This window comes from Acinonyx jubatus, chromosome A2, assembly GCF_027475565.1.
Source record: "Acinonyx jubatus isolate Ajub_Pintada_27869175 chromosome A2, VMU_Ajub_asm_v1.0, whole genome shotgun sequence".
NCBI classification, from domain to species: Eukaryota; Metazoa; Chordata; class Mammalia; order Carnivora; family Felidae; genus Acinonyx; species Acinonyx jubatus.
This window is the reverse complement of record NC_069383.1, coordinates 47,758,990-47,770,787: the sequence shown is the minus strand read 5'-3', so window position 1 is coordinate 47,770,787 and position 11,798 is coordinate 47,758,990.

The following is an 11,798-nucleotide window of genomic DNA, read 5'->3' as shown; positions in this document are numbered from 1 at the left end:
CTGGAAGCCTCACTAATAACACCAACAGTCAAGTGACACATATTTTGCATGTTGTATGTATTGTAAATTGTGTTATTATAATAAAGAAAGCTAGAGAGAAGAAAATACGAAGGAAAGCATAAGGAAGAGAAAACGCATTTATGTTACTTTACTTATCAAAAAAATCTGCATCCAAGTGGACCAGTGCAGCTCAAACTGCATATCTTTAGCTCCTACTATGTGTTAGACTCTAATGGAGGCACAGAGAACCAGGGACAAAGCGTCTGCCTTCACAAAGCTTACTTTACGGTGAGAAAGAGCACAAAGGGAGCTATTAAGTCCATCAACTGATGAATGGATAAAGAAGATGTGGTATATATCTATATAACAGAATACTACTCGGCGATCAAAAAGAATGAAATTTTGCCATTTGCAGCATCGCAGATGGAACTAGAATGTGTTAGGCTGAGCAAAATAAGTCAGCCATAGAAAGACAAACATATGATTTCACTCATATGCGCAATTTGAGAAGCACAACAGGTGAACGTAAGGGAAGGGAAGGAAAAATAAGATAAAAGCAGGGAGGGAGACAAACCATAAGAGACTCTTAAATACAGAGAACGAACTGAGGCTCGCTGGAGGGGAGGTGGGAGGGGATGGGCAAATGGGCGATGGGCATTCAGGAGGGCACTTGTCGGGACGAGCACTGGGTGTTCTACGTAAGTGATGAATCACTGGGTTCTGCTTCGGAAACCAATACCACGCTGTATGTTAACTAACTTGAATTTAAATAAATATTTTTTAAAAAAGAAAAGAAAATGAAAGCAGGGTAAAAGTTTCGGGAGTGATGGGTGGAGGAGTGGTATTATTTTATATCGGATGGTCAGGGAGGGCCCCTGTGAGGAGGTGACCTGTGAGCAGATCTGAAGGACATGAGTGACTTCTGGGTGAAGATCCGGGGAGAAGAGAGTTCCTGGCTGGAGATCAGTGATTACAAGGGCCCTATAACAGGAGGCCAGGAGGCCAGAAACTAGTATGGCTGGAATCTGGCGAGTGAAGGGGAAAGGACAAAGCGGGGCCAGGTATCCGATCATTCGGGGTGCTGAAGCCAATATGTGTTTCAGAGGCTCAGTTCTCCCCAGCCCTGAGGCTTCCACCAGTGGTGAGACCGGTCTCATGCCCGCCTCTTGTTCATTCCCAGGACGGCGGGGCGAGAGGTGGAAAGGTTTATCTGATGGATAAATATGGGTAGTAAACTGGGCATGCTGGGCTCAACTCCCGATGTCCTCACAGGGAACTGTGTTCTTCTCTCTGCACCCAGTCTGGACTTGTAAATTGTTGGGCAAATCTGCTCAACCCTGGGCTTCAGCAGTAGGAGGTTTATTTGCCCAGAACTAAGAGTTCCAACCCAACCCAGTTTCGGTAATAAAAATGCTATTTCACTCTCCACCTGCCTTGCTCTTTTGTCTTCTCCATTTCTCCAGAACTCAGGTGAGGGAAAGGAGTTTGCCATTCTGAGCGCTCCCTCAGAGACCCCAGGAGAATGGAAGTTGGGCTTTCTTCTAAGTGTAACAGGCTGGAATTTTTTTCCCACTACACCCCACTGCGAACTTTCCATCATATATATAATTGGAGCAAGGCATCCTTAACAGTATGAGCTTCACACACATATTCAGAATCTGAAGTCACATACACTCTGGCTTGCCCACACCAGCCCTGGAAAGGTATGGGAATTGATCAATAGAAATGATTTTTAAAACTCAAACCAGCCCACGTACCTGCATACAGGTAACCAAAGGGCAACAAAGTCATGGACTATAGCAAGAACAAATAAATACAGAACTAAACCTCCTCATTAAGTATTTTAAAATCAAATGTGCATAGTATCCAAAGTGGACACCCTAGAAAAAGCCCACAGATTTGTTCGTCTGGTCCTTGAGCCATGGAAACACCCTCTATAATTACCCCTATAGTTTCTGAAGGAAAAACAAAAAAAACACAACAACCAAAAAACAAAGACAAAAAAACAACAACGTATTTTCACCCTTTTACTTGCTGCTTTCTCACTTTTTTCCACACCATCTTACCCCAGGCATTAATGATCTCCATATACCCAATTCAAAGGTCTTTGTCTCAGTTGCTTTCTCTGACACATTTGTCATTACCACCTTGGTAAATTTGCCATGGCCTTGCCTTTTGTGATGTGTGTTTCAGGGATCTTCTAGAATATTTTCCTTTATGTTTCCCTCTTCCTCTGCCTTGCCCCTAAACGTTAGGTTTCCCAGGAGTGTATCCTTGGTCCACGGCTTATCTTCCTCCACACGTTCTCTCCAGGGTGGGCCCATCACTCCAAGTAGACCTTCCATTGACCCCACTCAAATAAGCACTCTTCTCCAAAGCTGCAGACTCACCCACCCAGCTGTCTGCTGAACATTTTCAACTGATGCCCCATGGGCATATTAAACTCAACTTGTCAAAATGGAACCTAACCCTTCTGGGAAGGCACAGTGAATTGAGCACATGTGTTTATTTCTGCTCCCTCATTAAACCACTCTAAAGTGAAAGTGAAGACATTTTTTTTAAAGGTATACATCCCATGGCTGAAGAAAAGAGCAAATATGGCTGATCAAAATTTTGTTGTTGCTGTTAGATGGAAAGTGAACAGATAGTCTGCAGAGAGAGAAAGCAGAATATCAATGAGAAACAAGCTAATTCATGTCACAAAACCACAGAAAGGCAAAGGGCAGGTGCCTTCTGTAGAAGGCAAAGCGGGGGGGGGGGGGGGTTGGTGTGGCGCTGAAAACGGAGGGATAGATGAAAATCTGTCACAGTGGGTAGAGCCTCAGATCCCTTGCAGAGGAAGAGACTCATGCTGCAGAATTTATTTATTTGTTCTTTGAGATTTATTCTTTGAGCGATTAAACCATAGAAACTCTGGATTTGAGAATATGAAATACAGTCAAAGCTGGGGAAGAGGTATCCAATTGAAAAATAAGAGAAAATCTACACACGGATATGCCTCTGGTCCTTCAAACACTCATCTTTAAGAAAGCTGGCAGCCAGCACTATATGCCTCTATCCCTTACTCTATTTAGGAGACTAAAGGATTCTTCTCTGGAATACCTGAATCCACCGAAAGATAGATATATATATATATACACACACACACACACACATACTAACATGTCCTCCAATAAAATCTCCTGGACCTCATCAATCAATACCAAGGAACCAGTGGACGGCTGACAAATCCCTTCAACACAACAGAGCTTCCAACCAACAACTTGGTTTCTCCCACTTAATATGAAACTAGAATCAAAGAAGCACTGGAAATTGGAAGAAAGCCTTTGATTTGAAAGAAAAAGCAAAAGAAATTACTTGAAGGAAAAACAAATTACAAGAAACAAAAACACAAAGAGTAGAATGAATAATGCTTCAATATCTATCTATCCATCTATCTATCTATCTATCTATCTATCTATCTATCTAGATATACATCTATCTATCTATCTATCTATCTATCTATTGAAGCATTATATTGATACATCTATCTATCTATACACATATACATCTTTAAGAAGATAAGAGAAGATCTTCCGTTCATTAAATAACAGAATACTGCCTTAAAAAGAAATGAAGGACAAGAACATGTTCCTGAAAACCAAAAAGGTGGTAGCAATTTTAAGATTTTGATGAAAGAGTGGGACAATAAAGACACATAAGTCTCCTAGAAAATACCACTAAAAGAGAAAAGGGGGTTAAAAATAGGAGGAAAAAAAGATAATTAAGAGATTGATTCTGGAAGACCAAAAGCCGACTAATGGGAGTTCCAGAAAAAGAAGTAAGACACAATACAGGGGAGGAAATTATGGAAGAGATAACACAAAAATATTTAGCAGAGATATAGACATGCCTCCCAGATATAAAGGGACCCACCAAGTTCCTGGATCAAAGAATGAGAAGACACAGAACACACTCCAGAAATAAAGAGGCTGTCATTAAGCTTCCAGAGAGAGAGAAAGAGATACCACAACAGAGAACCAGGAACCAAGATGGCACTGAGCTTTTCAATGGCAGCTAAAAGATGCTGGGGAAACGTGCCTCCAAAATACGAAGAGGAAAATGATCTTCACATTAGGACTGCACACTCAGCCAAACTATCAAACAAATATAAGGATAAATTAAGAAAATCTTCAGGTGGATATAAGGTTTCCAAAAATGATTCTTAACATACCACTACTCAGGAAGCTACTGGTAGATGGGTTCCACCGAAAGAAGGAAGAAAACCAAGAAAGAGAAAGATGTAAGGTCTCACTCGTAGGGGAGCTAATGCAGAAGAGAAAACCCAGGAGGACAGCTATGCCTGAAGAGCCACCAGTCCACCAGTGCAGTTTGGAACAGTAAGACCAGTGTTTTGGTTGGTTTTTTCACCTACATACATGAACTATGTGGACAGAAATCATTAGGAACTCAAAAACTACACTTAGTATCGTCTCTAAACATGTCCCTACTTCCCTATTTTTCTGTCTTGGTTAGAAGTACTTTCAAAGTGCTAATGTCTTACATTTTAACCATATACATCAGTTAAGCTGAAAGCCTGATCAAAAGGGGGGGATTGTTAAAAAGAAAACTACAGGCCCACAAGGGCTTCACTTAGGCCAAGTCCCCAAACCAAGGCTTAATACATAGTCTCACTTCGGTTCCAACCTCCCCCAGAAACGCAGTCTTAACCAGTCAGTCAGGTATTTTCTGATGAGTAGCTGTGAGTCTGCCACATGGGAGGGGCCCTCTCTGTCCCCCTTGGGAAGATGAGGTCATCTGCATGATAAGACCCCTTGCTGTACCCCCTACAAGAAAGGTGAAAGATCCTTTTCTTTTGCTAATAACTTTCTTTTTACAACTTCTCAGAAATCCCCTCCACTTTCTAGATGGAATGCTAACCAATTCACAACTTAATAAAGCCAATTAGATCTTTCAAAAAAAATTGTTTAGGTTTATTTATTTATTTGGGGGGCAGAGGGGCAGAGAGAGAGAGGGAGAGAGAGAATCCCAAGCAGGTTCTGCACTGTCAGGACAGAGCCCAACGTGGGGCTCACACTCATGAACTGTGAGATCATGACCTGAACCAAAATCAAGACTTGGTTGCTCAACTGACTGAGCCACCCAGGTGCCCCAGAGCCAATTCTATCTTTAAAAAAAAAAAAAAAAAAAAAAAAAAGGAAAGAAAAGAAAAAAATACTCTCAAAGCACTGAAGCTAGAAACCCCAGCTTCTTTCTGGATTTATCTGTCTCCTCGCTGCCTTCTCACAGCCAATCAATCGCCAACTGAATCCCTTAGCTGTTTTTCAAATTTGCCCTCTCCTCATCAGTGCTACTCCCATGTCTTAATCTAGGTCCTTAACATGACTTGCCTGGACCATTGTAAATCTCCACGCTGATTCCTGACCCTGACCTTAACTCCGAGTCTGGTGAATTTCCCACACTCTTCATTTGCGTTTGTCTTTCTTATTTTGCTGGGCCAAGGGTTTTTACACCTTTTCAAACTATATTGCATGGCAATAGATAATGAACACATAGGCAAGATCTCAGCATAAAGTAGGAAGTGGGTAAACAGCAGGATGGAGGAGAAGTCAACAGAGAGCAATTGCAGACAGCCTGGAAGATGTGTTCAGAGCCTCCGTCTTCTAGTGACCAGGTACGGAGGGCTCTACATTTTGAAAAGAATATTATGGCCACAGAGTGAGGATGGATTTAAATGAAAAGACAGAAGGCACAGATACAAGTGAATACACTTTACTGTAATCCAGAGTTAAGATGATGGAGCCTAAACAGGTAAGGGCAGTGGTAATAGTGTGGACAGGGCCAACTTAAACATAATTAGAAGGTAAAATTAGCAGGAGCTTGGGAGAGATGAAATATTATATGTTGAAATAGAACAGAATCTAGGATGATTCCCAGATCTGACTTAAATGGCTGGGCAGATGGTGGTGTCATTAACTAAGAGCTCTCACTACTTGATTCTGCCATGAATTTAACTAGCATTAGTGCATTAATGTGCATGTGTGTGTGTGTGTGTGTGTATGTGTGTGTAGGGATGAGTGGAAGATCAGACCCCTGAGAAATTGAAAATCAGCCCTGCTGGTAATCACATTACGATGCTCCCAACACAACAGTGACAATGTTTCTGCATGCCCAAGGCCATACTGCAGCTGTAAAATGACTGTCAATCCTTTCTTCTGGGTAGTTACTGCTCTCTTAGCCCTGTGTCCCCCAGCCCCGCTTTGTTCCTCCACCTCCTGAACCAAGACCTCTGAGACAGTCATTTGCTGAACTGCCTTGAATGCCTCCCACCCCCGCTTCCCTGATCCCTCCCTTGCCTCACTCGGCCCAAGGCCAAACCTTTCAGAAGCCTCTCCCTCTATCCCAACCTCTTCGTGATCCGTTCTCCTTTGCTGCAGGTAAGCAAATACAACTAATTTTGTGTCCTTATAAATGAAGTTAGAGAAACCATAAAATCGAGAAGGAAGAGACCATAAAGGTAGAACCTAAGCGGGCAGCTGAGGGCTCTGTATATTATTCTGTGACAAGAAAGCAAGCATCTGCCACAATTCCTGAATATACAATGTTCGATTATGAAATTTTTCAGAAAAGCTGAAACAATTTTACAACTTTAGGTAGGTGTACCCTACCTAAATTCTGTTGTCATTCAACTGGTATTGATTTAATGCCTTCTATTTGCCTGGAGCTATGCTTACCTGTAAAGACATAAAAGCCAGAGTAACGTTAGGGAACAAGGAAGGGTTTGATTTGACCGGAGCAGAGTGTGTGAAGGGGTCAGGTGACTTTGGTCTGCGCGGTTACGTTGGGAGTCACATGGAGGACACTGAATTTCATGGCAGGAAGTTTATACTTCATCCTGGCTGCAGTCAGGAGCCATTGAAGGCATTTAAGGAGGGGAGTGTCTTGTGCTTTAGAAAGCTCATTCTAGGGGCACTTGGGTGGCTCAGCTGGTTGAGCATCCAACTCTAGATCTAGGCTCAGGTCTTGACCTCAGGGTTGTGAGTTTGAGTTCTGAGTTGAGCCCCACATTGAGCTCCGCACTGGGTGCGGAGTCTACTTAAAAAAAAAAAAAAAGAGCTCATTCTAGCATCAGTGTTAGGCTGGAGTGGAGAGGACCTAAAGTCTGAGAGCTAAGTTAAAGGTCTTCACACATGTCCTGGGACAAGTAAAGTCGTTAAACTGTGAACAGAATGGATTGCGGAGAGAGAAAAAGGAGAATCAAACCATATAATTACACAAAGATACGTCTAGGCGTCTTTTTGAAAGATAAGTAATAGGATATTGAATCCCAAAAGGGAAAGGTCCAGGATACCTACATACATCTTTTGGCCTGGAAATAACCCCAATAATTTGAAAGCAGCCACAAATTAGAATCGGACTATGGAGAAAAGGTTAAGAGATAAGACCCAAGGATATTGGAAATATGCTAAGAATTTGCTTTTTCAGGCCAATAGATCTAAGGACCTAAAAAGTTATCCCCTCCCCTCCTTATCTTATTCCCCAGGTTCTGGTTTAAAGCAATGAAAGAAAAGCATGTGGTTTCACATACAATGCTATACCTGCAGTATCTCCAAGGGAGAGGAATCTCAGTAATCTGGGTTCAGTTCAGTTACGCTTAGCATTTGGGCCTTATGACAAAGCACTTGATCACTGTCTTGATGAATTCAATCCGTTATGGCTTAAATCTTTGAACTTGCAAATATATAGCATAAAAGTATAAACTCCATTCCTGGTTCTGGCCAAGAAGGTACAGTTTTCAGCATTCTGTCCAGCTTACCCTCTCCCAAGTCTATATAGATATTAATGAGTCATTTTTCCAAAAGTACCTTCCTAATTATGAGAAACCTCCCTACATCAGTTCTTTTAAATGGTCTTAGTTCTGTCCATGAAAACCCCACATTATTAAACCCCTGGGAATGCTAAACTGAAATAATCATGTTTGCTCTTTAAAATGAACTTACATTTGGGGCACCTAGGCGGCTCAGTCAGGTAAGCGTCTGACTTTTGTTTTCAGCTCAGGTCCTGATCTCACGGTTGGTGGGTTTGAGCACTGTGTTGGGCTCTACGCTGATAGAGTGAAGCCTATCTGGGATTCTCTCTCTCCCTCTCTCTCTCTCTCTCTCTCTGTCCTTCCCTTGCTCGTGCACACACACACACACTCTCAAAATAAATCATTAAACTTTTAAAAAATGAACTATACTTCTTATTAAGAATGGGCCATTTCCTTGGGAATTTCGGTGCTAATAAAGGAGTATCCAATGTTATCTGAGGCAGTAACTAAGCTCTCCTCTTACTATCTTGATTCGGTGCATACCAGGGTGGTATTCAACACTCAGTCTTCCCTCTGACAAATCATATGCCTTCCGAAACAAAAACAAAGTCATTAGCAAATACTGTCATGCTGTTTGCTTCTTGTTTTTCTTTTCTCAAGGGGAGTGAACTGGTAAGCCCTGCGGACTTTCCAGATAACTCTTCTAAGTCATTTGAAGTACCTGTCAGTCAAAACCCACTTATTTCTCGGACTATAAAGTCAGTGCAGGAGAACCCCCCACTATAAACTGGTTTATAAGATGGACTCATATATATTGTGAGACCAATTTTGCCCCTCCAAAAAAAAAAAAAAAAGAATGCAACAGCTTCTTGCTAAGAACACTTTCATTACAATACAAAGGGTTTCCACTGGACTTAGATTAACCTGGAGTACAAATCTAGAAAGCCCCATCAGCCAAAGGGTCTTGACAACTGTACAGACTTTCACATGCCAACAAAGCCAGCGTGATCCACTTTACCAAAAGTGTAAAAGTTCCTATTTGGAACAACTTTCTTTCTTAAAAGTTATTTTTCAAGTTAGCAAAATACATTCTGGTTAGATGGTTTTTTTCTTCTTCTTTACATCTCTTTTTACTCATCTCATACCCAAAATAGTAAAAAGTTAGTTGTACATTTAAGTGGAGGAGAAAAAAATAAGTGTCTTTAAAATGGGGAGACTGAGGCTTAATAAACTTAAAACCTCTGCTCAAGGTCACCAACTAACAAAACGCATCGGTGGGATTAAATCCAAAATTTACCAAAGCCTATTTTTTCCCATGAAGAGAAGCTGTCCTCAAAGGTACTGGATGCTTCCCACTGGCTTCTAGGAACTTCCCTGCAAGCACTGAATGCACTTGGCCAGGAGCTCGTCCAGCTGTCCTATGCCCCTGGTTTTCTCCTAATCCTATAGTCCATGTCTTTCCCCTGCTTTCCTTCCATCAGGCTAAATCTCCTTTTGTGGGATGCTCAGATCAAAGGCATTTCCCTCTTCCAAAGCACCCACAAAATCAAAACATCCCAAAGAGACGTCTTGAGGGAGGCAAGGATGTGCCCCCACTTTGCGCCAAGAGTGTCCCACACCTTCGCGCGTCCCTGGGAGGCTCCTCAACTGGGAGGTTTCCTGGCCTGGAAGAGGCCTGCGTGCAAAGGCCTCGGTGGTGCCAGGGGCCTTCTGGAATGTTCCCCGGGGGCCGGGCGCACCCAGAGCCAAGTGCAAGGCATCTCCAGTTCACCAACCTGGAAACTCCGGAAACTCCAAGCCAGCCAAGATGATGCTACCTCCCTTCTTGAGCACAGGGCTCCTGAGATACCTGCCCTGCGCTCCCTGAGTCCCTGGGACACTGCGAGGACCCGCTGCACCTCGCCATAGTCACCGGAGCCAGCAGGCCCCCCGCAGCGGTGCGGAAGCGGGGAGAAGTGAGGCACCCCGCCCCTCGCCCCTGCAGTCAGGACTACCTTGCGGGACGCCAGCTGCTGGGCGCTCCTCTCGGCGGCCCACGTGATCTAGAACTTTGGCGCCAAAGGTAGGTCCCCACCCCCTCCTACCTCCCCCGGCCTCCACGACCTGGCGGCACCGGGGAGCTCTCCATCCTGGAAGAAGCAAGCACCCCCAGACTGGAATCCGGAAAGGTAACAGAGAAAGGTCGGCTGCGGTGCAGCTCTGGTGTGTTTCTTCCTTTGTGTGTTTTGATTTTCCCGCCTACTGTTTTAAAGCTGCTATCAGAATTTAAACACTGTATTTAGAAATTATTCCCCACCCTGGTGCTTGCAACCCCGGCGCTTGCAAGCCCGGTGCTTGCATCTGGAAACCAAGTGGTGTTTTACTGCCACTGTTTAAAAAGTCCACTTGCATTCATCCGTGGTCCGCATTCCAGTCACACTGATTCTAGGAGCTCTCAGAACACCAACATGGAGTCAGGTGGTTTTCTGCGGTGTGGGGTCGGAATCTTACGGCAACCTGATGAGTTCTGTACTAAGATTATCCCCATTTTGCAAGCGGGAAGTGGAGACTCAAGAGAAGTCAGGTATCCTGTTCAGGGTCACATCTCCTGTAAGTGACATCAGTAGGTATTTTTAACCCACTCCGCCCCAGGTACTGGGCACTGAGCCAGACACTGGGGGAAGAGAGAGAGAGAGAGAGAGACTAAATCGGTAAGGAGATTACAAGAACAAGGTAAGACAAAATACAGGAATGTCATCGTTCCCACATCAGAGTGTCCCCAAATGCCCTGTGGTTCAGAGATGGTTATTTAGAGCACCCCAGCAGGCCACCTGGCTTTGAATTCTGGCTCTGCTACTTAGCTACTAGTTCTGATCCATTGATTGATGGATTGATTGATTGATTATCAAGTTAGCTAACATACAGTATATACAGTGTAGTCTTGGCTTTGGGAGTAGAGTCCCACGATTTATCACTTCCATACAACACCCAGTGCTCATCCCAACAAGTGCCCTCCTCGACGCCCATCACCCATTTTTCCCACCCCCTCAACACCTCCGCCATCAACCTTCAGTCTGTTCTCTGAATTTAAGAGTCTCTCATGGTTTACCTCCCTCCCTGGAACTCAGTTTTCCTTCCCTTATCCCATGGTCTTCTGTTAAGTTTCTCAAATTCCACATATGAGTGAAACATATGACATCTTTCTCTGACTGACTTATTTCACTTGCACCAAACAAAGCCACCACACTCCTTTGTGAGGTGATGTGTCCCTTCTTCCCATCAGGAGGTGGAGTCTGTTTTCCATCATCCCATTTAATCGGGGCTGGCTTTGTGCCTAGTTTTGGCCATTAGAGGGTGGGCAAATGCTGTTTGCTTCTCAGAAATCGAAGCACCTTGCAGCTTCTGCTCTGAGGCTGCTGCCTTGGGACCACCAGGCCAAGAAGCCAGTGTGGCTCCTGGAGAGTGAGAGGTCACGTAGAGGAGAATTGAAGGATTCCAGAGGTTTGGGGAGGTATGGATTTGGGGTAGGAGACACACAGTGGACTTAATCCCATGGACGCCTCACTCTATGTGGAGAAGTACAGCCAGTCGAGGGCCAGAAGGGGGCCTTCTAAACTGTGGGCCTTAGGATATAAGGACAGCTCCTGGCCAAGGAATACCTTTGCCCAAAATGGAACCACTTAAATGAAAACCAAGCTGAATTTTACGGTAAATAGAAAAATGAATCACACTCAAGCATAGTTATTCAAAATCAGGGTGTCGCCAAAGTGTTACTGGAGTTTTAACGACCTCAGAGGTATAAATTGCCACAACTTACAAAAGCATCATTTCAAAGTTTAACTGAATGTATTTTACACTTATTTAGTTTTGTGAATTTTGAGTAACACGGGGTTTTTTTTTTTTTTCGGTTTTAATTTTTGTTTCAGTTCCCCTGAGTGAAAAATGGCATACATTGATTCAAAGGGGGAAAAATGACATCTATTAAAAATGATTAAAAGCCAAATAATAG